Source organism: Lissotriton vulgaris, chromosome 2_1, assembly GCF_964263255.1.
Source record: "Lissotriton vulgaris chromosome 2_1, aLisVul1.2, whole genome shotgun sequence".
Taxonomy (NCBI): Eukaryota; Metazoa; Chordata; class Amphibia; order Caudata; family Salamandridae; genus Lissotriton; species Lissotriton vulgaris.
Window position 1 is genome coordinate 81,584,068 of NC_141687.1, and position 26,823 is coordinate 81,610,890.

Genomic DNA, 26,823 nt, shown 5'->3' on the forward strand with positions numbered 1-26,823 from the left:
ATTACACACTACATTTAACACACTAAAAACAAGCCAAATACAACCTTTTTAATGTTATTTCCAATATGATTCCAGAGTATAACAAGCATTTGCAATGCAATAGGTCTGGCATTAGGAAAGTTTGAGCTATTGGTATTGTAAATGACACTTTTTTTATGTGTTGGTTTTGAAAATAGCGAATTTAATAGCTTTGTCATTTACAATGCCAATAGTTTTTGTAAATGTGACACCTATAGCATTTGTAACGCAATATATGTTTTATTTAGGTGACTTAGATGTATTGATATTACAAATAGCAATAGTTTTACAAACAATTTAATAATTAATACTTAAATAAAAGTTATTGTAATTTATAATGACAGTAGCTTAAACTTTTGTAAATAACTTTTGTGAAGATTCTGTTCATTGTATTTTATTGTGACAAAAATCCAGGAACAGAAGTGAAATATTAACATCTTTTTGTGACATTTGTAATCAAGCTTGAAACATTGAGAGAACATTTGAACCAGTTGTTGAATGGTTGCGCAGATTGATGCTGTGGTGGCGTAGAGTGATACTGTGGTGGTGCTGAGTGATACTGTGGTGGTGCGATAGAGTGAGTGCGATAGATAGAGGGAGGGAGGGTGGGAGGGCGATAGTGAGGGCGATAGATAGACAGATAGAGTGTATTTATGTTGCATTGAGTAGAGTGTAAGTATGAGGTGTGTAATTATATGGCACGGAGTTGTATTATGTGGAGTGTATTTACGTTGCATTGAGAAGAGTGTAATTATGTGGCGTGTAATTATGTGGCACTGAGTGGTAATATGGGGAGTGTATGTTGTATTCAGTAGAGTGTAATTATGTGGTGTGTAATTATCTGGCACTGAGTGGTATTTGAAGTGTATGTTGCATTGAGTGCAGTGTAATTATGTGGCGTGTAATTATGTGGCACTGAGTGGTATTAGGAGTGTATGTTGCATTGAGTGCAGTGTAATTATTTAGCGTGTAATTATTTGGCACTGAGTGGTATTTGGAGTGTATGTTGCATTGAGTGCAGTGTAATTATGTAGAATATAATTATGTGGCACTGAGTGGTATTGTGTGGAGTGTATGTTGTATTCAGTAGAGTGTAATTGTGTGGTGTGTAATTATCTGGCACTGAGTGGTATTAGGAGTGTATGTTGCATTGAGTGCAGTGTAATTATTTAGCATGTAATTATGTGGCACTGAGTGGTATTTGGAGTGTATGTTGCATTGAGTGCAGTGTAATTATGTAGAATATAATTATGTGGCACTGAGTGGTATTGTGTGGAGTGTATGTTGTATTCAGTAGAGTGTAATTGTGTGGTGTGTAATTATCTGGCACTGAGTGGTATTAGGAGTGCATGTTGCATTGAGTGCAGTGTAATTATTTAGCGTGTCTCTACCAATCCCATACATACACTGGTACAAATGTGTATCTACTTTCCTAAGGGCATGTGAAGACATCAAGCGTTCACATTTACAACAGGGTGGGTCAGTATTCACGTCTTTCAAGTTACAGCAGATTACTTTTCAGAGGTTTTGGTGAGCTGAGCCTTGGGGCTTCTCTCGTTTCGCATCGTGGCCAACGGAGATTGCATACCAGTTACCACCTCGGGGTTACCAAGGATACCCGTGCAGTACGCAGGAGCCAAACAAATCAAACGCAGCGAACTTCCCTATGATTGGCTCCAGCGGTGCTCGATGTGAAGCTGCGGCTGTATTTCTGTCACGCTGTGGTGCGCAGGCACGAAAGAGGCTCGGGTGCCGGCTGCTTCCAGGCTAGATTGCGCTCACGGCGCACTGGGCCTAACAGGCAGCTGTGCCACACTGGTGCACTCCGGAAGAGTGCGGCCCTCGCCTGGGGACTCGTGTCCCAAAAGCACACACACAGACGGTGGGGGCCTGTCGGCTGTGCGCTCGTCAGGTGTGTTCACTTGATGAATGCCATGTGTCCATGTATGTAATATGCATATATGTCGTGTTTAGTGGTGGGAATTCCACTGAAAGCTTGAGCAGATACCTGGCTCAGCTCGAGGTACTTTTGGATCTCCGAACCCCAAAACGATTCGAGCTTTCCTGAGACTTCTGCCTTCCACTCACACTAGCCTGGCATGCGCCAAGAATTATTAGCAAAGCATACATACACATTTGATTTGAAAATAGTTACCCCTCTAGTGACTGATTTGTATTATAGGAAACCAGAAAACTTAGGTTCAATCCTGGCTTCCTTGTTTGAACAAAGTCTGTGATCCTAATCAAATATTTCATATCACCGACCTCCTTTATCTTAATTAACACGACAACGCTATTAAATGCTTGTGTTTAGGATGTGCGAAGTACAAAAAACACTGGTATTTGATTTAATGGGCTATAATGTTGCCACGTCTATAAATACAAACTAGGGCACGCACAGGGTACATACAGATGACAAATGACCTACCTCTTAATTCCCTTATGACATTGTCAACAAGGACGGGGAGCAGGAATATTTCCAAGTTTATGTTTAAAAAATAGCGCTTTTAATAATAATCTGATGTGTCAAGCGCTTTCTTCCGCGTGTTAAAGAAGTACACTTTTTTTTTAATTTTGAAGATAGTTAACATATTGACAGGACAATTATTACCAGGGCTCGACTCGTACACGGACTCTTAATACCAGCGCCGGCATTGGCTTGGCTCTCCCTGTTAATTTGTTGGCTCGCCCACCTCTCGGGCTTAATGGGCACGGCTGTGCCACCTTCTCAAAAGTCTCCGAGTATGAAAAACCCGAGAAAGCAGGAGTCACATTAACGCCCGGTTTTAGAATAATGTATGTTATTCATATTAAACCACCGCCCCCTCACCCCCAACGGAGGGAGGCGAGCACTGCTCCAGAGGTGGGAGATAGGAGGGCTCCCCCTCAGAGGAGGTAGAGGCAGCAGTGACTCATTGCAAAACAACGACAAGTACTTCATAGGCGTCAGCAGGCGATCACGCATTGCCAAAGCAAACACACCGAGTCTGAAGTGGTCCCGAGATTACAATGGTGGCCGTTGCTGCTTGCTTTATGGGTGGTTTTAGATCACAATTTAAAACAAGTACGTAAATGAAATAAATAAAACTGTGGAGCACGCAGTTGATGTTCTGTTGTTTCCTGTATTTGGCGCACGTCGGCCTGGAGCGCAGAAGAGACGCGAGAGGGCAGGAAGTAAATGAAATAAATAAAACTGTGGAGCACGCAGTTGAGGTTCTGTTGTTTCCTGTATTTGGCGCACGTTGGCCTGGAGCGCAGAATAGACGCGAGAGGGCAGGAGCGTGACGCCGTGAGCGTGCACGTTGGCGTTCCCTGCGGCTCGTGACAGTACTGGCGGCGCCTGCTGTGAGGCTGTGGGACGGGGAAGAGTATAGCAGACCTGGTGAGGGGGGGCCTCGGGGTACGGTAATGGTTCTCGCCTATACCTGACCTGAGAGGAGCAAGTGTGGGGCAGGAGTAGAGGAAGACAGACTATCACCTAAAAAAACCCATAAGAAATGCACTCCTAACCAATGATTATGCTGTATGCCTCCCATGACCCAGCCTTAATTTTGGGGGTAGACATCTTTGGAAATTATAAGAGTTCTTGCTAGAGGCAACTGCACCTAGCAAGAAGTCTTAACCTCCTACAAGAATGATCTGCATAGCATTGTCTCCTGTGAATATATCCACCTTGCAGTATTGCCACTCAGAACAAAATACCAGATGGAGGCCAACAACTGCAGCAACAGCATCTTTTCTTTTCAGTGTTGACTGTTCACTGCTTTTCAACTGACTTTTCAAACTAAGGTCCACTAATGTGAGATTCTGTTGGCCCACACAATTTCCATCTTTTTTTTAACAGCCAAAAATTGCATGTACTTCACTTTGACAGTAGTGCATGTTTTCTTGCCTCTAGGAAACCTGATTGGTAATCTGCAGTTTTTGAAAAATCAGGTTCACTACACACTTCTGGGATGTGCTATATGCTTTTCGAGATGCACCCAGGTCTGTGATTCTGGACTCCCTTAATTCTACCATATGTCATATCCCTCGTATTTCTCTCTGACCTCGCCAATCTCAGCAGCATGTAGTAGTAGTAGTAGTAGTAGTAGTAGTAGTAGTAGTGGTACTTGTATAGCGCACGAATCACCATGAGGCATCTCGGCGTTTGTACGAATACCGCTGAGGAACCCTTTCTGGCCTTTCCCTGTGAAGTGCTCACTCCTGGGCACCCCCAAGTTGAAGCCAGGCATCCTAGCGTTGTTGGGGCCGTTGTGGAGATTAAGCAAGCTATTGCCCAGAGTTGCAGAGTGGGACCCATGATTAGAATAGGCACTGAGGAGAGAATTATCAGGTCCGGGGAAATTGAGCCCAAGAGCCGCCGAGGCGGGAATTGAACCCTGGTCCCGGGCCAGACCTCTGCATCAGGGTCTGCCGCTCTAACCATTGAGCCACACTTCTCCATGTCCCCAATCTGGCCTTGGTAGTATTTTTCAGCTGTTGTTTAGTCTCCATGAGTGAGGTTTCACTCTGTGCTAATCTGGTATGGTGAGGTTACCAGCCCCTGAAGCCTTTTCAAAGATGTTTCTATCAGCTTGGGCTGGAAAAACGCTTTTGTCATAGTGCGCAATTGTGTCCAAAAAGAGACATTGGCATGCAAAGGAACTTGAGTAAATGCGACAGGTCACCAAACACATCTTAACTCAAGAGCCCCCAGGGATGACCAGACCCCCGATCCCCAGTTATATCTCAGATGTAGCTTCACTCAGGAAATTCCCATGCTGCCGGCGAGCCTTAAGAGGATTGAAGAACAGAGAAGATGGGTAGCAATGGGTCGACGTGCCAGTGAAAGTATCAGGACTGGAGGAAAGACACCACAATATCATAGGATATCACAGCCCAGCGAGTCCAAGTCCTACACCATTAGCACTAATCTGCCTCACTCTAGTTCCCATCAGTTACCACAAGCCAGAATGACAAACGATGACAAGCAACAATCACAGCTAGCTCTGCTTTGCACCTTGTTGTCATTTGTACAATGGTTATCATCAAAATTCTAATCAGGTTTCGATAGAGCAGCCAGCTTATCTGAAAGAACACTTTAGAAAGTTAGCAGTCAGATGGTACAAAATGATTTAGGGTCAAAACAAAATAACTGAAAGCAGACTGCACCATTAGGCATGGTCTGCGTTCACTCTGATCACTAGCCAGGGCCATATATACACACACACACACACACGCTTACTTACCATGTGTGGTAAGAATTTCTGCATGATTAAGGTTGTGTGGAATAGGTATGCGAGTGGTATTTGCATTTGTTTTAATGGCATACATCTATTTTGGACCACACGGAAAACATTGTGTAGACAGGCACGACTGAGAAAGGCATGTGGACAATGGAGTGTGTGCAGGAGGGGTTGAGGCAAGCACACAGATCAAACCAGGATTGGCTGGCAACCAGAGAACCCTACTAACCCAGATATTTCTAAAACCTAGACCCAGGGGAATCCAGGGTGATGTCATCTGCACAGAGCTCACTATGTATTCTTATCCAGAATGCCTTGCAAACCTCAAACTTTGGTGAAAATCACACATTTTCCTCACACTTCTGCTAGAGAAAGGTCCAGAATTGTAGGGATTAACAAAATTCCTATCACTCAGCATTCTCCTAATAAAAATAGTACCTCACTTGTGTGGTGGCCCTATCACCCATGACATGAATGGATTAAACCAGGGATCATGCAAAGTGAACATGGGTGGGCGAGAGGGGAATAGGGAACGTGGAGGGGGGGGAAGTACAGGAGGGAGATATTTAGAAAACACTGTCACGATTGTGGAGAGCTTAGAGAAGAAGAAAAGAGTAGCACCTGAAAAAGCAATATGTGGAAGCAGTAATGTTTCCACGCTCTAGGAGATGGACAAACACAAGACGAGGAGGGAAAGCTTATGGAAGCTGACAAATAAGTAAGCAAGCAAACAAAAGCGACAAAGAAGCCAACCAATGGCATGCAATGGGCAGTCTGGGGCCTCTAGGCCCTCTGTAATGTCATGAAAGGCTTTGCAAGAGACAGTGCATGCACTGTGTTATGCGAGACCTAAAAAGGGATAGATTTATTTCATGAGGGGAACTTATGAAATAATAGTATAATTTCGTGGTGTCTAAAACAAGCTTGACTTTGGGAGTTCATCCAAACCTCAGGCACATTTTGTGAAAATGGTGCAAAGTGGCACATTCTGCAACAATTTCTCTAAAATGTCTAAAGAGCCTATGGGGGCGCTTGTAACTTACAGAGCACAAATACACATGGGCTATCATTTTTCAATGCAACTTATCACGTCTACATTTTATTTCTTTTCGTTTTCTCATCTGTCCCATTTTAGCACAGAGCTTAAGGCCCATCTCAGGCCTGAGAATTTAAAAATGGAACAAAGGTCCACAGAGCTCCCAATCAGACCACAGGCTTAAGAGTTAGTAGCTTATGCAGTAACATCGGTGCTGTTGCTCAGATTAAGAATGGAGATCGTACATGTTCAGACAGCTCACAGACTACGTTCTAAGACAGCAGCTGCCACCATCACCCAAATATCACCTTCAAATTCAGATTTGCAAATGCAAGCATTTTGTTCCTAAATTCCAACTTTGCCATTTTCATATTAATACATGCTACTCATTTTGGGGGGAAAAATAAACAGAATAACTTCAATTGAAACATTTGCATGTTCATGAAAAATATGGCATTTAGTCCTGAAACACCAAGTGTTCATTCTTAGCGTATATGTTTAGTGCACACATATCAGCGTGCCGCTTCAATGATTACTGACATTACTACTGACACACTTGGATAGATTCTGCCTTTCATGACCGTGTGTCATCATTGCCTCAAGGCACGGATGCCCAAAATACATTTCTGCCGTCTATATGTCAAGGCCAGCTTCAACGAAGGATGCCCATAGTATGCCACAAATGTCACCATGCGCCCAAGCCAGTATATCAGCGGCAAACACCATGGTTAGTCAAAATACACCAATACCAAGAACAACAAAACCCAGGACAGCATTTTACCAGCTGATACCACAACACACCATCTCTTTCTCACACAAACAAATTGAAGCCTTGGTACCAAGTACATTTCTGATTAATCCTGGTAAGCTAACATTTTGCTGTGACCTTGCCTATAAAGAAATATACGCTTGGGTGAAATAATACGGAAAGCCACAGGAGAGACACATTGGACATGGCGCCATAGCAGATTACTCTATTACGTTTTCTGTGGATGCTGCCTAAAACAAGCAATTGCAATGCAGTAGGTCTCACATATGTCCCCTTGGGAGGTAACAAATGAGACAAGGTGGTACTAAGGAGGGACGACTAAGCCTATTGACCAATGAACAGCCACAGTTTACAGTGCACAATGACACAAGCCAATGAAAAATATGGGCAGAACTTCAAGGCCCTACCTGAATACAGCATGCCCCGCAGAACAGTGCATACGCTGGCCAGGCTCGCCCCAAAAATGAGAGCCCAGGACTATTCAGAATTTACATAACTATTTGGAGGAAGCATCAATTAAGATCTTGAAGAGAAAAAAACAACTGTGCAACCCATGCATCTGGCCCAGGAGAACAGACCCACTTGCTCTGCTGACATTTTCCTGAATGGAGTCACGTACACAAGGGAAGTACAGCTTGTCTGTCACATTGCCTTACGGTTTGTCCTTGTTATAGATGCGCACAACAAGCATATTCAGTTAACTGCCTGTTTGATCTGGGGGTCTCTAGTTGGCAATGGTATTCACCTATGTCCAAATGGGGACCCTTACTTCTAAGTCAGGATAAAGGGGATTACACTCCTTAATAACCCCTGCGGCACGAGCAGACAGGCTTATCTCAGAGGCAGTGTGTAAAGCATTTGTGAATAAACACAGTAATACAGTGATAACACTACAGATGGACAACAACACAGGTTTTATAAAAAATAAGTATTCTTTATATACACTTAACACAAGACCACAAACGACAAAAATCCACAATACTCCACTTAAGATTACTTAAAAGATGATTAAAGTCTCTTAGTTCAAGTTGTTGGTAAATGCGACAAAGTTCTCAACAAAGTACCTGGATGCATAATGCAAAGTGAACCAAGGGCTCGCAAAAGGGGTGATGCGTCGGTTCGGTGACCCGGGGGACGGTTGCGTCCTTCCTCAATGCTTGCGCAGAGTAGGGGACTCGTCGCGAGCCTTACCGGTGCGGAGGTGATGCGTAGATTCTCGGCCTGCGGACCCTTTGCAGTGTGCAAGATGGCGCCTTGATGCGATGCGATGATCCGGTTGTGATGCGAGAAGATGGAGCCCTTGATGCGGCGATGCGATGACGATGATGCCTTGGCAGCCTTGCGACTACTCTGTACTTTAGAGCCGCGACAGGTCCTGCGATTTGATTCTCCAGTGATGAGATGGCGACCCTCGCGATGGCGTCACGCTTCTCCGGTGATGAGACAGCAGGCAGCTTCGATGAACACACGCTTCCAGGGAGATGCGGCAAAGGCTCGCTTCTCCGGCGATGCGATGATTTCAGCTGCGGCGGCGACACACTTCTTCTCAATGCGTCGCGCTTCCAGCTCCCAGGAGTCAGAATTCCCAGCGAGGAATTTCAGGGAGAGCTGGAGGTGAAGTCTTTTGGCCCGGAGACTTCAGCAGGAGGCAAGCACAGTTCAAGCCCTTGGAGAATATTCTGTAGATCAAAGTCCTTACAAAGTTCCTTCTCCTTTCCCTTGGCAATGAAGCAACCACTGCAGGCCAACCCAGCAAACAGCAAACTGGCAGAGGAGCAGTCCAAACTCCTGCAGCTTACTTGGTTCTTCTCCTTGGCAGAAAGGTTTCTTGTTCCAGAAGTGATCTAATTTCTTGGGATCAGGGTCCCAATATTTATATCCCAAAATCCTTTGTTCTCTGAAGGCAGAGAGGCCTCTCCCTAGTCCAAACCAGTTCCTGAGCACTTAGTTTACATGACTCTCTTCTTCCTTTCACCGTGCAGGGCAGAGACATCAGCTGCCCCACAGGAGGGGGGACCAGCAGAGGGGAGGGAAGATACAGCTCTGGAGCACTCTGTTGACATGATTCATCCTCTCCTTTCACAGTGCAGGGCAGAGACATTAGACAAGCCACAGAGGGTGGAGCCAGCATTGTAGAGGGAAGGCACAGCCCTATTCAGGTCCCAGGTGCAACTGCTCCCTTCCATCTAGATGCAGATCTCTCTATTCACCACTGGGCTGCCCCAGCCAGTCTCCTGGAATTCCCCAGCCCTGAAACTCACAAACACAGACAAGGAATACACAACCCAGCAGAGGCAGGATCAAATGGTTAGGCGGGCAAATACCTGCTTTCTAAAAGTGTTATTTGCAAACTCAGAATATTAAAATAAACTTTACTAAAAGATGTATTTTATTATTCTGAGCTCAGGCATACTAAATTTGAATTTCTACCATGTTCCCTGAGTAAGTTAGGATTATAAGAATGCAATAATCTAACTGCCCATTCTGGCCTATGAGAACAGATAGCCTTCAATAGTGAAAAACGAAAATGGCTGTAATTCACTATTAGAACATGCTACACACATCAGAGCATGTCCTACCTTATACTTACAATGCACCTTGCCCTTGGGCCTACCATAGGGGTGTCTAATATGAAGCAAAGGGAAAGTTTAGGGACTGGCAAGTGGGTGCACTTGGCCAAGTCGACATGGCAGTGATAGACTGCACATGGCCTTGCAATGGCAGACCTGAGACACACTTTACAAGCTGCTTCTGTGGGTGGCACAACCAGTGCTGCAAGCCCACTAGCAGCATTTGATTTACAAGCCCTGGGCACACATGGTGCACTGTACTAGGGGCTGACAGATAAATCAAATAACCCAATAATGGAATAACCAATTAGTACATCAATTTAACATAGGGAGCACTTGCACTGTGGCACTGATTAGCAGTGGCACAGTGCCCAAAGCATAAATCCAGCAAAAACATATCAAAACAGAGAAGGCAATCCATCAGAATGTAAGGGAGACTCACGCCAATGATGTCAGGTCTAACACTGGCCTCTAGGTAAAGTAACACTTTGTACTTTTGGTTTTTTGATTTGAAAACCCTTGTTTTATCATTGACACTAGGCTTCCCTTTGATGTCAGCCAGAAACCCAAAATGCACCCGAAAGATTTAACATTATTTAATTTCACATCGTGCATGGGTCAATGGTGTCACCGTACTTTGTTTTCCCCACTTCGTGAAAGAACTTGAAAGCCTCCGCGTTAATATACAACAGAGACAGGCAGCATAACAATGTATATAGGAAAAAAAAATCCCTTTGTGCCATAAAACAGTTGCAAAATCACATGCTTACAACTGAAAGGACATGGGTACAGAATGCACGCTTCTGCCCTGGTACTAATATCTACAAAAGCATTGTGTCTGAGCCATGTAGGCCAATGGGTTGGACCCTATAAAATACATAATGGCGCTATTTTCACAAGCTGGATGCCCCGACTGTACTCATGCAAAGTCATGAATGTACCCATTTGTAGAACAGCTGGACAGAAGAGATGTTCCTTGTGTAGGAGAGTAGGGTCTGCTTTCCTATGGTCACCCCACTTTTTGCTTCACTGGTTTTCGACTTAATGTGGCTGTGGGCCTGCTAATCAGACCCACAGCCCAGCTGCTCTCTCTCTAAATTCACTACAATATACTTTAAGTGCATTTCCAATTGGATACTGGGTCACCTTATGAGCCCCTGTACAGTGTACTATAGGTACCCAGGGCATAGGTGCACCCAGGACTACCAGGGGGTGCAGCATATATTATGCCACCGGTGGCTGGCCACTCACATTGACACAACTGGCTGATCACTCAGCTGGGGCATGGTCATGTAATCACCCCTTGCTTAGAAATAGTATTACTATATCTAACCCTATATCTAGACACATATATACCTATAAGTCACTCCTATGGCAGGCCTTAACAAACCTGGAGGCAGAGTGCTTGGTTTTAAGTGAGATGGTGGTCTAGCATGAGCTGAGCCTGTCTGCAGCTTTCGGAACCATGTCATTATAGCTGTTCTAGGATAATGCCATACCATATACTCTTAAGTTCATTATGAACCTCACGGTTAAATGCTAACTCTGGTTTGGCTTTATCAAAACATGTCGAGTAAGGGGTCATAAGATTTGGAATACTACCCCCTCGCCAGTTCTGGTGACAGGGGTAGCATTCCACCCTTCTAGAGGGAGAAGACATGTTGTTCCTACTAAACCCGGTTAAAGTTAACCAGAGGCTGAGGCCATCACAAAATGGATGCTGCTGCCACAGACACAAGTCTGACCTCCTGCTGCTGGGAGTCCTTCCAGCGAGGGAGGCTTGGACAATAGGTTTCCTGTCTTGGGAGGTGCTAGCACCACCCCAGACATGCTCTTGTGTATTAGGGCAGGGAGGGCTGAAAGAAAGGAGACACTGCCTGGGGCACACAAGGTGTCCCTTGCATAGTCCAGTTCAAACTGGTGCTGGGGCACTCCAGCCCCAGCTCTGGCGCGAAACTGGACAAAGGGAAAGGGGTGTAACCACCCCCTTCCCTGGTCCCACCCATAGGAGGCACCTAGCAGGTAATCCAGCCCCTAGATTTGGTATATAGGTAGGAGCTGAGTCCCAAGACTTTAGATTATCCTGACTGAAACTCTGAAACGAAACTCTGGACCTTGAACGATCTACTTTGAAAGAAGACGACTGACGAATCTCCCTTGTGGTCAAGGAGTGACCACCCTGCACAAGCAGGCACCATCCAGCGATCAACGACTTGCTTTGTCGACGCTCCCGCCGGAGCCCAAGCACAGAGCCTGACGAGAACCAGACTTCCAGACTTCCTCCAGCCCGATCCACAGCCCCAGCAAAGCTGAGACCTGTGGAGGCGACGCGAGACGTGGGACCGGCCATCTTGAAAAGTCAGCGACTTGCTTACCGTGCAGCTTCTGAGGCACCCTCGAAGCTGTGCATTGGGGATTGAGAAGCCCCAGCCCCGAGCATCATCTGCACCGAAGATTAGCCCTGCACACTCCACGAGTTCTGCGTGGGGCCCTTCTGCATTTTCCTGCTCGACGCGTCTGCCTGGTCACTTGCCTGTTGGCTAGTGGCCATCTTGGCGACGAACCTTTAAATTTACACCGCTGGTCTGGTTGCCCCAGACTGGCCCCTGCTTCCCTGAAAAGAAGCAGCCCATCAAACCTTGCTGGTCTGATTAAGAAGCAAACTTCGATTCCTGCGTGGGTTGCCTTTGCCAAGGCTTGTTGACTCCAATCCGGAAGCCAACACCGCCGACAGCGAGAGCCTTCGTGGGACAGTCCGTGCCTGGTTCTGCTCATTGTCGAGACCTCCTGGTCCATGTGGCTGCAGAGACAAGCTTCACAACATCACCTGATTGCTTCGCGACATCGCCTGGTTCCTTCCTGGTCACTGGCTAGTGACCCAGACTCTGTACCCTCTGCTTTCAGGTACTCTTCATCCTCGATCCGCCCTTGGATCCAACCGGACACTTCTCTCCTGGTCGCCTGCAGTATCTTTCTTCAAGACTCCATAGGATTCAGCAACGAAACCTGACACACTTTGACACCTATGCACCCGCTTCCTGTGGGTGAGGTAACGCGAGAACTCCGGTGCTCCTGTGGGTATGGACTATCCAACTGTCTAGGTTTCAAGTAACTTTCATCGAGTCCAGTTAGAAGTGCCCTAAAAGAACTAGTTTCTAACTTCTACGTTCCCATTCATTCTCTATGGTAACTTGCGTGTGAGTAAAGACTCTGCACACGCCTCCCCCATGGGCCTCCTGCTGCCTAACTCTTGGTGGACAGCATAGCCCCAGCGATTCCCTAGGCACTAGGCCTATTAACTTTTTGTGTAGTGGTCCTTATACCACTATTTTAGTATATGGTTTAGCGTGCCCCTAGGGCAATACTGTATTTTGTGCAACTTATTGTATTTTAATTAAGTATCTTGTTATGTGGTTGTGCCTCTGACCTCATAAAGAGTTCAGAGGGATTGTCTAGAAATACATACATATATATTTTATATACATCCTGTGTGGTGTCCTTTCAATTGGTATTTAAAGAGGTTACACATGTTAAAGCAGCTGGCTTCACATGCCTTCTTGAGTTTAGCCTAAGACTGCTTTGTCCATGCTACCACTAGGATAGCTGGTCTATAAGGTTGACTTTACAACCATCACCATAAGGGTTGTTTGGACTGGTGCAAGGTGCCCACTAGAATAGTGAACATCATATACCAGGCCAACTTCTCACACCTGTGTCGAGTTCAGAGTCTCAAGCCCGACTTCATAGCAGACGTCCACCTCAGTGGCCGAGCAAGAACCATCACAACATTTTAGATGCCTTTCTGTACACCTTTGGTCAATCTCTGCACATTAGCAAACAATGGATGGTTTCAGCCCCTGTGCCCACATGATGATAGGGCACATCCCCGGTCTACAGCTCCAGATTATTATATACATATTGACCGACCACTTAACTAAGGTTGGCTTCCGATCACGGTCTTGTTTTTCTCCCAACAATCCAACAATGTTTTTTGGGAAAGATCACCCTATAAAGAGGGCTCATATCTGGAACTTTTTTCCACTGTATCTCTGCAATGCTGCAATGGAAACAAGAACGGAAAGAACTGAGGACCCACCTCTTCCTCAAGAGGTAACTCCTGTCCCTCCAGTTACCATCTCCTCATAAGCTTGATGCCCCTAATGCCCTATAATCTTCTTGGTCACATTAGCACATTTAAAACAATTCAAATAACCCTTGTAGTATGTTCTAGCTCTGTACACAATAGGGTAATAAATATTCAGACCCCAAATTAACCACATTGTTGTTCACTCCTATGGAGACAATGTTTTTTAAGAATTGAGGGTGTGAGAAGAATTGCCCAATCCTTATCTATGCGTAAGAAAGGTTCCTCAATTGAAACTGCCTGCAAATCACCAACCTCTATCTGGTTCCATTCATGTATTGAATCAACTGGTGGTCTCATAAAACAACTTACTATCACCTTTAGCCCCATGAATGAGAGTTTGTGGCGCTGATACACACGTGCAGACATTTAAGCTGATCCATAAATCTTCAATGATATCAAAGACAGTATTTCTTAAAATCACGTGCATGACTAAATAATGCTCATGGCAACATAATGGAAAGGAAACAATATGCACTTGACTGCATTACAAGTATGTGAATTAGGACAGTGACGCTCCTAGAGAGACTGCCCACAGTTCTGTGACAGATTAAAATATCAGAATTGCAGGATCTCAGGTGTCAAACTGTCAAACACAGTAGTCCTGGAGTCGTGGTGTGTTGGGAGGGACATGCCCCGTATGTATGGGGCGCATGCGCCTTTGCCCTGAATTAACCTGCATGTATGTTTCAAGCTGTCGCAGGACAGCATCTACCTCCAGCCCAGAAATAGCCTTTTCCAAAGTTAGCATTGAAGTGAGTTCAATAGCATTACAAGGTACCAAGACACTTGGATTGTCTGGAAGTTGAGGGGTCTATCCCACTCAACTGAGGGTGTTGCATGGAGGAAAAAAGGCATCTCTTTGAGGGGTCTAGGGTCTGCCTCCTGAAATGGTGGTCGAGTCAGAATTTTCTCACAACGTTAGGTGGATGCAAAGATTCAGTTTCCCTGACATACATCATCTCTGGAAGCTTGATGGCCAGGTTTTGACCTTCAAAATCGAAGCTGCAGTTCAGAGCTATCTTAGAGCGGTCTTCCAAGCCGACTTTGGGGCCGAATGCGCTGGGTCGGCACCTTGGGGTCAACTAGGCATGACTTCAAATTGCGGATCGTAGCCCATGGCTCAATGTTTCTAATAAGCATACGTAGATTCTTGATCCTTTGACGTCGGTCATGGTTTGGGAGTCTTTAGTGTGGCCTTTGTCTCGGTGCACTTTTCGGGTCCAAAAACTGGCCTCAACTCCACAGAACAGTGATTCTGCTATTTATAACGTGTCCACCGACACTCTCTATTGTGCATTCTTTTTATTTTTAATGGCCTGACAGGCAAAAAATTATGATTCATGGTGGTCCAGAGGTAAGATGAGACTGCAAACTCTATGATGGTCCTACCAAGGGAACTTCATATTGCACTAAAGGAAAAACTGGAAGGGCGTGGTCTCCACAACCCACATCCCAATGAGTAATTCTACCTGATCCCAAAGAAATCCTCTGGACCTAGTTGAATTCCAAGCATCATTGGTGAAAGTGGGGATTTTAATGGCAATTCCAATCACTGGAGTCAAATGATTGTAGGTCTAGCCCAAGAAGTACGCACAAGTTCTATGGAGTTGTGAAGCTGTGCCTACCTGCCCCAGCTCATTTTCTGACAGCCCATTATTTTTCCCTCACTGAGCTTGTCAAACCTGCAAGCCCACGAGAGATACTCCCTTCTTCTGACATCAGACTATGAAGTCAGGGTCACTGAAAGTGCTCCTCTTTATCGAGTGTGGCTACAGCCCTCTCTACAAAGGCTGTGTGGGGCTGACAGTGGTGGTAGCATGAATTTTGTTAAGGAGCACAGGTTACTTTACCTGCATGCAAAAGCAGAGCATGAGCTCTGGCGGTGTGGAAATCACAGAAATTGCTGTTAGCATAAGCTGAAGCCATTTTAGTTGTGGCACCCATTTTGTTAGCCATGTGATTCTGCCGTCTTCACTGTTGCCTGCCTTTCTATTCTGCTTGAGTCATCAACTGCAGTTAACTCCTTCAGTACTGAGCCAGAGGAATGTATGCGCTCAGAAAGGCCAGTAGCTGCTGGAATGCACCGGTCTTAGAATGTAACTGTCAGCCTGTTCCAACTGATGTAAGCAGTTCTTTCTCCCCTCCCACTCTGCTGCCAAAGTGGTTTCTATCTGTCCATGTTAGCCGATAGCTATTCCTGTGTATGCCTGTATCTTCTATTTGAGTCTCCATGCTTAAAGTCGCCGCCCATTATCGGAGTTACCCGAGGCCACGCCCCTTTCGAGGCCACGCCCCCACCTCAGACCTTAAAAAGGACGCTGAATACGAGCGCCTTGTTAGAACCACTCACTCCTGAGGCGGAAGCCGGGAGCAGGACCTGCACTTTATTTTAAATATTGAGAGTCACTGTATTTGCTGTGCTTTTTAAAAACTCACCTTACTTATTTCCTGACATCCTCAGGACAAAAGCTAGTTCATAAGAAGCTCGCGCAGTGGAGTTCAACACTGCCGCGGACTCGAGGAACTCACACACCCTCGCCGCCATTACCGGCGTTACCCGAGGCCATGCCCCTTTCGAGGCCACGCCCCCCCCCCTCCTATCATCATCTCACCCTCCCCATTTAAACATGTGTATTTTCCGGACGCACAGCGGACGGGCGCAGCGGGCGCGCCGTCAGCGCGCTGAAGGCAAGCCCGTCTACGCCCGTCATCGCCTCTCGCCTGTCCCCCTGGCAAAGCTCCACGGGAACTTCGCCACTATGATAGGGAATTCCTTGTCGCCCTGAACCTTGGCCAGAGCTGTGAGGAAATATCAGGTCATCTCGGACAGACATGCCTACAATGTAAGTCTTGTCATTTCGCTACCCCCAGCCCTTGCTTATCTGGCCTTACATTAGACTCCCCTAAGTATACCCCTCTCACCGTTTTCCAACTGAATGTTAGATCCCTCGTTAAACACCACTTAGAGGTAAACACTCTCCTACTGGATGAAACCCCTGACATTCTCTTTCTATGTGAAACCTGACTTCGTGATGACATGACTTGTATAACTAACCTCACGTTGCCAGAGGGCTATTTAATGAAGACTTTAAATAGAGACGCTAGAGGCGGCGGCATAGCAGTCATCTACAAAAAACAATATAGCTGCTCCTTCACTAAGGAAGACATCTGGGGCTGTGAAAGTGCTCAATTCAAGATCACGACGGGCCCACATTTTGCCCTGTCTGGGCTCTACATCTATCGACCCCCTGGACTTGCCTCAAAGTTTATCGAAGCCCTCCTTGAGGTGGCTAACTCCTTGGTGGTGGGCCTGGCCAATTTTACCATACTAGGAGATCTCAACCTCCACTTTGACTCGTCCCAAGACCCTACCATCAAAAACCTCCTGGCTGACTTTGCAGCCTTACAATAAAAATCCTTAATCCAGGCTGACACACACTCGGCTGGGCATATACTAGACCCTGTCTTCACTAACATCCCGGAGGTTATAACAGAAGCGCCCAAACCTATGGGATGGACAGACCACTACCTAATCAAAATCACCATGATGGTTAGGAAAAGGTTTAACAAAGACGAGCCAACTCGACGCCTAAAGAGCCCGTGGCATAAACCTTTAACCAGCGACCTCCACACCACTTTAGGAGAATTCCAACATGAGGCAAATATGGATATCGATAATATATACGCTGCCTATCATGATTGGATCACTAAAGGACTAGATACCCTCATCCCAGCCAAATGGACTAAGGGGCGCTGTTCCCCCTCCAACCCATGGTACAATGATACGTTGAAATCCATGCGAAAAGAGTGCAAAAAAGCCGAGCGAATCTGGAGAAGGGACTACAATGACAGGAATAAAGCATTTTATTCAGCCAAACAAAAACTTTATCACAAAGCTATTTGCTCCGCACGCGCATCTTTTTATGCAGAAGAAATCAACTCTAGCCCAAAACCCACCAAAGTGATTTTTAAACTGGTACAAGAACTGCAGAGTAGCAAAACCCCAGCCTCCAGCATTACCTCAGCGCAGCAATGTGAGGACCTTGCCACTTTCTTCGTAGAAAAAGTGCAAAAAATCTACAGATCTTTTCCACAGCACTCTTCTGACCCGCCTAACTCCACTAACCTCACTTATGATGGCACCACATTGAGGCTTATACCAGAATTTCTCACGAGGATCTAACTAAACTCTGCAGGAAGGTTAAGTGTGGCTCCCCAGCAGACCCTATGAGGCCGGCTCATTTTACTGAATTCTTAGAATTTTTTCTATCTTCCCTGGCCTCTATACTAAACCTCTCCTTTTCCTCTGCTACTGTCCCGACTGTTTGGAAACAAGCCTGGGTCTCCCCCATCATTAAGAAACCCACCTTAGACCCTTCCAAACTGGAAAATTTCAGACCCATCTTGCTGCTCCCATGGCTATCTAAACTTGCGGAGGCTCATGTAAACAACGTTCTGTCCCAACATATGAACCATAATAACACCTTGGACCCATCTCTAAACGGGTTCAGGCCGGGCCACAGCACTGAGTCTGCCCTCCTATTCTCGACAGAACATCTCCGGACAATCCTCGATGCCGTTCAGAGAGCTGCGCTGATTCTATTAGACCTCAGCGCAGCCTTTGATACAGTCTCCCATAACATTCTGTTAAACCGCCTGGCGTCAGTAGGGATCACCGGTCCTGCCCTGGAATGGTTCCGCTCATTCCTGAAAGATAGATCCTTTCGGGTGTCAGCTCCCCCATTTCTCTCCCAGTCCCACTCCATCGGCCAAGGCGTCCCTCAGGGCTCTGCACTTAGCCCATTCCTCTTTAATCTATATGTGCAGCCACTTGCGGCAGTGGCTAAAGAGTGGGGCCTAACGCTGGTGTCATATGCCGATGACACACAGCTGGTCATCACTCTCACTGATGGCCCGTCCACCTCGGCCTCGAGATTTAGGGATGGCCTGGCGGCAATAGCCCAGTGGATGACAGACAATTGCCTGCAGCTTAATGCAGGCAAGACAGAGGTGTTGCTCCTCGGGAAGAACTCCAGCTATTGCAATGAACACTGGTGGCCCTCGTCGTTGGGCACCATCCCACCACCTAAAACCTTGGTCAAAAATCTGGGTGTCTGGATGGACTCCTCGCTTAGTTTCCAGACCCACACAAAAAAAGTGGCAGCTACGTGTGTGGGCCTGCTGAGGAGCCTCTACCCAATACTCGGTTTCTTTGACTCTAAAGTCCGCCAACTCATTGTTCAATCCACAATCCTCTCCCGCTTAGACTACGCCAATGTCTTGCTTTTGGGCGCCAACAAAGTGGACATAGCGCGATTACAGCGCGTACAGAACTCTGCGGCAAGAGCCTTGGTTGGTCTCCCCCGCAGATGCTCGGTCCGAGCCACCATCCGAAATCTGCAATGGCTGCCCATTGAAGCTCGTATCCAGTTTAAAACCCTCATCATGGCATTTAAGATCCTCAAATTCGGTTGTCCAGAACTTTTGTGCCCGCTCTTAACATCTTACGTGCCACAACGCAATTTGCGCTCATCAGGCCAGCACCTTCTGACTGTACCCTGTACAAAACTCTGCCGAATCGGCGGCCGCTCCTTTAGGGTGCTGGGAGCCAAGCTCTGGAACTCCTTGGCTCTGAACATTTGCTCTCTGGAAAACCTGTCTGCTTTCCGGAAAGCTAATAAGACCCATCTGTTCCCCTCTCCTTAGGACTCCCCGCCTGTTTTCCTCCTCTTTCTTTTCAGCTCTGATTGGTTCCTTAGCGCCGGGACGCCTCTTTGCTGGGGCAGCTGTTGCGCTTTATCAAAATGTTAACATAACATAACATAACAAAGTGCAACAAACTGGGTATGAAAGACCCTTGGTATCTGTATTCCTTGTACTACCTCATAAAGTGCCCAAGGGTGTTGTATTGATGTAGTTCCACTCATGAGTGATACATAACTTGTTATTTGATATCCCAGCTTCAGTGCCACTCTATTTTGTAGGTTTAAGGACCAGTGAACAGAATAGGGTGAACCCCTGCACCGGTGGGCCCCTAAAAAGGCTCATTTCCACAGCGGGAATTCAGAAGCATTGTGTGGGAGTTTCACCTGACAGCCCACTGTCTTAAAATGTTGTCACACCATGCTATCAGTGGGGGTTTTAAGAAGAGTTTCAGGCATGGATTGCCACAGAGCAGGCTCTTGTTGAGCAGTTTCCGAGGGACTGTAAGCTAGCCAAACCGTTACTGTAAATTCAACCAGGCAGGCAGTGGTCGAGCAAAGTAGGCACAACCTCATCCAGAATGGTTCTAGTGGACGTGTGTTTCATTGGTATTGCAGCAATTGGAATACCTCCATCCACTCATCTTAAATTGCCCCAAATGTTATATCCAGATTTTCTCAGTTTTGTGTAGGGAATCTGAATGCACCCATGAGCGGTCTCTGCGAAGGGATTGCTTAGTCTTTTCATTGGCCACGATGATCATTTCACTATAGGTGCCACTGAGGCACAAGAGGCCTCTGTTCAATGTCCTGGCACAATGGGTGCAGGTTCATACTGAAGAGTGTTAGTGGTGATAAAGAGGACTCTACAAGTACAACAAATTACATCATTCAAAAAGAGGATTCTAGTTTACTAATTACATCACCAGAAGTAGATTGAATTAATGGACCCCCTCCAATGCAGTGCTTAGAATTCCCATCAAACCTCTGGCATATTTTAAACTGCTGCTGTGACATGCTGTGCTGACAGGGTAAGAGAGAGCACGGCTGGTAGGACATCGTCTAGGTTGATAGCAGGTCACTAAGGATATTTCGGTGCCTCTTGTAAGCCTTAGTGCCTCCTGCAGCCCTTAGCCTTAATTGGCGATCATGGAGTAGGTTGTTTTTATTAATGGATTTCATTTATAGTTTTCAGGAACTCCTAGTTGGAGAAAGATCACACTGATTAAGTTCCTAAAATTAGACTCCAGCGCTGGCAAAAAGTCCTTGACCCCTTAATGCTGGCTGATACACCAAGGAAAATAGAAGGCGCTGATATTATTTTTGAGGGCTGAAGTAGTAATAACTTAAAGTATTGATTGATCATGTTATTTAATGTACTGCGAGTCAGGACCCGGTGGGCACCTTAGAGCTCTTCGGTGATTCCTTTTAGAAGATCTTGAGACATTTTTGTTTCATTGTAAATTACCGAACATCACCACTTCTGCCATCATTATCCAAGGATTCCCATTTAGTGTGTTACCCATGTGTGCCAGCCCTTCCTTCTCCTTCATTCTTATCAGTTCTGATGACTAAGAGCTGTTCTGTCTCCCCCACCCCACTTTATGGATCATGTTCCAAGTTGCACTGCTCTTTCAGCTGGATCATTCAGATTTTCCCAGAATTCGTGTTTGATGATGTTGAAGTTTCTACACTAAACATTCCTTTATGTATGTTTTCCTGCTTCATTTTTCGGCTCTACAAAAAAACCTTTGTATTGACCAACGAGATGATCGCTTCTGCACTTTATGCAATGCCGGTCCTCTTTAGCACCCTGGTGTCTCTTGGGGCCTCGTATACACTATATGAAACCACAAAGTAAATGAAAGGGAGGATACACAAGGGATATAGCTGAAGTGGTTAACAGAAAAGCTGAGTGAGGAGGAGGCAGAAATGGACAATGTTATTTAAAGTGCAAAAGCGCATACATTTTTATTATATGTGACACATTTTTAAGTTATTTTAAATAATTATACACCCACAATTGAATATTTGTCTACATAATATCATTAAAGTGCTCTCAGAATGGACTACACACAGGACAGCCATTAAGGAGCACATTATAGTAACCAGTAGAGGACACTGGTCATTGCCAAATGAGCTGCGACACAGCAGTATAGTAATAAACATTTCCATACTCTTGTACATAGCTCCTCTTCCTACCCAATGCCTGTGTAGGACGACATAGATGAACATTCTTTGGTGGGTGGGGGCAATTCACATGTTCTCAATGATCATAGCAAATAATGTCCGATAACACGATTAGTTAAAATGTCAAATGTCTGAAGGGATGACGACTAAAGCTTAGTGTTTATAGAATTTATGGAAAGCTTGAAGAGTAGCTATGGCCTGTTAATGTGTGTGAGAACTCTGAATGATAACATTCCTGTGCAGAAAATGACATTGTATAGGTAATACTTTTTTTTATGCATCTCTTACAGTCTCTTAGGTAACCAAAAGACGACTACCTTTACAATACCTAGACTATACGTGATATAACTAAAAAAGATGTCTTCAAATCCAAATTATAAAGGATCCTCGGTGCACTAGAGAATGACTGACAAAAAAAGCAGGAAGGAGTTGTCACCATTTAGAGCCAGACATTTGATAATTCTTGCATTAAAAGTGATAAAGTAGTACTTTTATTTAATCAAAGTCCCTGCTACCCCCTTATGCAGGTTAACTTCAAAATCAGAATTTTTTTTAAGGAGACATTTTTTACCTAAATTGGCTCCTGCTTAGAAACTGTACTGTTCTAGGGCGATATGCAGGCATGATGGACACACGACATGCCCTTTCTGCCCGAAAACCAGAAGGCTACTTGGAAATGTGGGAATGGCACTTCAGTCTTTAAAAAGAAAGCATGAGGCTGCATTTCACCCTCAACTGCTGGAAAGGGAAACAAGCCCAAAGCTCGAGCAAATACAAAGAAAGCAAAGAGGGTCTCATCCTAACCCATGACTTCTACTAGGGTTCTTCAGACATCCAGTGGAGTCCTTTTGAGGAGTTTGCTATGTGCCCTCCATCAGCATTAACCATTTCATGCTCGCTTTCAAGACTTCATCATCGAGGTTTTAGTTAAAAAGTCCACCTATAAGCACATATTTCCTGCTGTGACCACTTCTCAGAAGGCCACTCTTATAAACTTGAGGAGCTGAGCAATATTGACACAGCTCCAAGTGTGAGGACAAGAGTTTGAGTGCTCATCATCTCAGCAGGGAAGGTCCTGAAGACTCCTTAAGAAGACCAAGATGCCATAGGCCTCCATCTAGGTCACAGGATTGAGCGCCTTGCCTAATTCCTTACTTGTTCTCGGTCACTCTACCTTGCATACAACGGAGGTCCTCAGTGAATGAGAAAATAGAACGCTCAATATCATCAAAGCAGGCACTGCTTCTAAAAGCAAGTCTGACGAAAGACGTAAAGCAAGCGTTTCCTTCAGAACAGAGATCCGCCTCCCTCCTTCACACGAGAACTTCTTTCCTCCAGGATCACACTCCTTCAACATTAAAAGTACAATAAATGCTAGATGACATGCTCAAAGCGTAAAAAGGCAAGGATGGAGTTTAGAAAATGTCCGATTAGTATTATTATTATTCACTGTAAAAGGCTTGAGGTGAAGCCTGGAACACTCCCCAAACCCTCCAGACTGCATGCCATGCCTGTTAAGTGAAATTCCACTAATGACTTCAACTGAAGAAGTGCAGATAACCATATGGAGCTCATCAACAACTGCATGCAGTATCGGACTTTAAATGCACTTTTTCAAGAAGCGGCCGAGTATTATTACATCAGACATCCCACAAGATGGTGAGAAATGCAGGCCTACTACTCTGCAGATGCTCTAGCTGGTGTTTCCTAGCAACAGTTGTAGACATTAGACCTCATAATGTCAGGTACTCCCACTACATCCTCTTAGATAAGAGCAGGAGAGCTCTGCCTACAACTGCCTGGAATGATTGGGGGCACGCCTCCAGTTCTTGCATCCAGATGCCAGCATGGCCATGTCTATGAAGACAAACAGGAAATTACTAGAAGGATCAGCACCCGCTTCTTCACCTCTTTCCTATCTGGAATGAGCATCTCATGGAGAAAGAGAAGGGTTGGTGGATTCGTGAATGGGATTCTCAGATGTGAAGGGTATGGCGGCTGTCAGAAGAGCAGGAGAAATGATCATTGAACTGAACCTCTCAGTCGAAAGTGATTTGCACTTACAAGGAAATGACACGTTGAAACATCCCATAAAAATTGAGGAATGCTACAGAACACGCCAAATTAGATTTTTTCCCCACAGTTTTTGCAATGGAATAAATGCACCACTGTTGTCCTGGATGCAAAGTCAGCATTAGAATGAACAATGCAGTCTGTAAAAGCAACACGAGGGCACGCTCATTGGCAGCAACAGGAATGCTTCCTGGGATTCAGTCAGTGAGAAGTTGGCCTGGTATATTCCTGACCACTAATTATAGTGGGCACCTTGTACCGTCCAAACAACCCTTATTGATGATTAGATTAAAGACAACCTTTATTGAAAGCTATCCTAGTGGTAGCTATGGAGAACAGGCTTCAGGCTAAGTCTCGAAGGAATGTAATGCAGCTTGTATTGCCCGATCAGAACCTCCTGAATGACCAAATGAAAGGAGAACCACACTAGGAAAAAATAAAATATATGTATTTATTACTAAACACTCTCTACTAACCTCTTTATGAGATTAGAGAACAAAGCACTCAATATTAAAATCACTAGAACGACAGTAAATAGCACAATACACAGTGGGCTCCAGGGGGAGACTAAACCATATATTTAGAAAGTGTTATAACAACCACAACTTGACTAGACACAGTGTCTAGAGCACGTAGAATTGCTGGGACCCCAAGGAACCACACAGAGGACCCACAGAGGACGGGTGCAGTGTGAGAACACAGACGCGAGCTCCATACGACTCTATGGGAAAGTCGCGTTGGAATTTTAAAGATTAGGGACACTTCGGAGAGGACTTTGAGCAAACCCTTTCAAACATAGGAGGTTCTAAGGCCAGCACCCTTGTGAGCACCGGAGTTCTCGTGGTACCTAACCCAGGGAAGCCGGTTGCATAGGGGTCAAGTGATGTCTTGAATCTTCGTCATTTCCAATGGTGTGATGCTGGAAAGTGCTGCTGCCATGAAGAGGAAAAGTGTCCGGTGTGATTCAAGCCTGGATCAGAGATGAGAAGAATCTGAAAGCAGAGGGGGCAGTGTCTGGGTCACTCCAGGGTGACCAGGGGCTCGGTAGACGAGTGCCCACCGATGTCGGGTGCTTCAGGTGAGATGACAAGATGCTTGCCTCTGCAGCCACGGGGACCAAGAGACTTCGAGGACGACCAAAGTCTGGTGGTGAGCGGTCCCACGAAGGATGTCGAGGGCTGGGGAGGGGGACAGTGTTCGGATGGAACACCAACAAGCCTTGGCAACTGCAACCCATTCAGTCAGAGGAAATCAGCTTTGGTGAGGACCAGCAAGGTCCTGTGGACTCTCCAAGCAATCAAGTGTCAGGGCACGTCTGGAGCAACCAGGAAAGCCCACAGAAAGTCAAAGTTACCTTCACAGGGACCCATAGGCCAACGGACCAGGGATCGCGAAGGGACCTCGAGAGGAATCACAAAATACCAGCCCACGGAACACTGGTGGAGTGTAGGCTGGAAATCTTCGGTGGAAACACTGCTCGGGGATACGAGTACAATTAGCCCAAAGCACAGCCTCAAGGGTCGCTGGAAAGCATATGCTGCTGAAAGAAGAGCACTGTGCACAGGGGTTCGGGTCCCCACGAGGGATACGGGCATCAGAATAGCTGAGAGCGCAGATCAACCTCAGAGACCTCCGGAACCAACTTCCTGTGTTGCAGAAATCTGCGGAGTCCTCAGGAGCTGTGGAGATGCAAACCGGTCAGATGCGTTTAGGTGCCCGCTTAGCAGGGGAGTAACTCCTTTACTCCAAGGGAGATTCTTCAGTCGTCCAGCGTTGTGCAGATCGTCGAAGTACTTGGTATCTGTAGCAGAGTTTAGTCCAGGTAAAGTTTAAAGTCCTGTAGACAGGGTTTCCTACTTTATACCCAAGGAAGGGGTGGGATAAACTCTGGCGGACCCACCTATGGGAGGGTCAGGACAGAGGGGTGGTTACACCCATGTCTTTTGTCCAGTTTGGGCCAAAGCAGGAGCCAATGGCTCCTGCAACCGGTTTGAACATGACTATGCACAGGGACCCCAAATGTGCTCCCAGTGCAGACATCAAAGCACTCCGAGTGCACCCACCCAGCCCCAATACACTAAAGCCTTTCTGGGAGTTGGTTACACCTCCATGTGACAGGAAGCCTCCCCTGCTCGAGCTCAGCTCAGCAGCAGGAGGGCAGACGCATGTCTGTGGCTGGCAGCATCCATTTTGTGATGCCCAGGTCGAGAAAGCTGGTACCGGGTGTACCGGTGTGTCGCATGTGTCCCTTTAGGAGGGTGGAATCATACCTCCCCCGCCAGTTACTGGCATGGAGGTATGATTCCAAGGTGTTTGACACCAAACACAACATGTTTCTCAGCAGCCGATTTAAAGTTCGCATTTACAGGGAGGTTATAATGCACTTAAGAGTATATGGTTGGCTGTATCACAGAACAACCACGGAGAATAGATTCCGAAGGCTGCAGAGGGGCTCTGCTCATGCATAGGGCCTGCGATAGGGGTGACTGATAGGTTTATATGTGCAGTGATATAATGTAGATATAGTGAACCTATATCTAAATAAGGGGTGCATGCACCACCTTACACAGGCTGCAGTAGCAGACCTGTTGTGTCATTTTCAATGGTCTCCCAGGGGTGGCATAATACATGCTGCAGCCGCTGTGAGGCCTCTGGGGTACCTATGCCCTAGATACATATTATACCACGTACTAGGGACTCATAAGGGTACCCCAGTATCCAATCTATGGTGTACCTAAAGTACATGCAATCAATTTAGAGAAGAAAGCAGCGAGGCTGTGGTCCTGGATAGCAGTCGGAAATAGTGAAACATCAGCAAAAAGTGGGGGTAACTATAAGAAGCAGATACTACTCTCCTACACAGTCCATTTGCCATAAAGTATACATTTATGTGATGTAATATTTTCTTTTTTCTGCAGCAAATCGTTATATTTCATAGAGCTGTGTCATGGGGTCTGACTACAGAAGATGCACATTTATTTCTCCACCGATAGTCTTAGCACTGCTGCGAAAAGGAGTCCTGCTGACACGGCCTGTGTACTAGAAGCATTGAGTAGTGCCCAGTAGGCACATATAAACCTATCAGTCACC

General features: G+C 46.0%; 1 protein-coding gene across 1 annotated transcript in view; it reads right to left on the reverse strand.

The window, feature by feature from the left end:
* Nucleotides 1-26,823, reverse strand: part of SMARCAL1 (SNF2 related chromatin remodeling annealing helicase 1) — a 388,047-nt gene that overhangs the window by 165,586 nt on the left and 195,638 nt on the right. The gene's annotated exons all lie outside the window — the stretch shown is intronic.